Raw genomic sequence first — 1,430 nt, forward strand, 5'->3', positions numbered from 1 at the left:
TGAGGTTGCAAGTTATTTACAGTAAGTACATCATCTTATTGGGTATCATTTACTATTCAATTGATGTCAGTGAATCCATGACCACTCCTTTTTAAATCAAAGCCACAATTAGACAACTTACTCAATTCGTTAACAACAAAGGGTTCTAAAGATATGAATTTGCATCAGGAAAGATCATAGGAGTGATGTTTTGCCCTACCTGATGTGTTATCGTACTGAATACTCAGTACGTCCCCAAATACCAGCGAAAAAATTTGCAAGTGATTCAGGTGGGAATCGAACCCACGACCTCCAGGTATCTAGCCTGATGTCTTAACCACTAGACCATCGAACTTGCGTTGGTGACTAGTGATAAATCCGATCCTCTAGTAGCAGCGGATACTGGAAGTGCTATAAAGATATGAATTGGTGTCTTTATATGTATGAAAGTATATAGAACGGACATGGAATGTATCTCTGAAGGAATGGTAACTTCTACATGGTATTGCATGAAAATAAAAAAGAAAACCCATCCACTTTTTTCATATGTTGTAGGTGACACAGGGCTACAGTTTTCATAATGGGGTCAAGGATGTTGGGCGTGTCCCACAGTGTCAAAATATGGGTCAAAAGGTCATCCAACTTAAAAGTACCCAAATGTACAAAAAAAAAATTTGGGTTCCTTATCTTCTCTTTACAGAAATACCTTGTTTTTAAAAATCAGACCAGTGGTTGCCGAGTTACAGCAATTCCAAATTTGGCAGTCACACCCTTTTTTGCGAAAAAGTGAAAAAATAAAATTCCGATATCTCGAAAACTGTTGGTCTGATAAAGTTTCTGGCTATGAATTACCCATATACCAATTTTCATCAAAATTAGAGGAGGTGAGGTTAAAAAATGCCATTTTTTGGGTGAACTGGCATGGAATGACCCTGTTTTGAATACAGTATAAAGAGGAATCAGTCAATACTTAAATTAAAGCTTAATCATATTTATATTCGAAAAACTAACATTTAATAACTGATTTTTGCATGGCCATCAAGCAAACACATTTTAAATACAATAAATTTGGTTGGAAAATCCAAAGGACCAAACCAATACTTACAAGGGGAAATTCTATAATATACGTATTTCAACATGTGTATTAATCGTAAGTAAACCAGATGTGTATATGCCGCCACAAAATTGACTGTTCAAAAATCACTCAGTACTCATGCACGTGCTTGCTTCTCGCTGCACCACGAGTAGAGCAGGCGATGCTCTGCAGATAGTTTGTATGCAACGAAGATCGGGATGAAGATAAAACTAGCATATTTGTTTTATATGACGGGTTATTCCCAATACCTAAATTCCATAAGACATTTATTTTACAATTACTGTACGTATCTTACAATACAATTTAATTTACTGTATTTAAAAAAGAATTAACAAAACCCGAAACAGTGCTTAAA

The 1,430-nt window shown here is 35.5% G+C and overlaps 1 non-coding gene across 1 annotated transcript; it reads right to left on the reverse strand.

Moving 5' to 3' along the window:
* Window positions 1-261: 261 nt before the first annotated feature.
* Window positions 262-334, reverse strand: Trnas-aga. Its single transcript has one exon. It is a non-coding gene; the product is annotated as a tRNA-Ser (tRNA).
* Between the last annotated feature and the right edge of the window lie 1,096 nt (window positions 335-1,430).

Source organism: Anneissia japonica, unplaced genomic scaffold (assembly GCF_011630105.1).
Source record: "Anneissia japonica isolate Jap-2015-1 unplaced genomic scaffold, ASM1163010v1 scaffold36986_len4261_cov232, whole genome shotgun sequence".
Lineage (NCBI taxonomy): Eukaryota > Metazoa > Echinodermata > Crinoidea > Comatulida > Comatulidae > Anneissia > Anneissia japonica.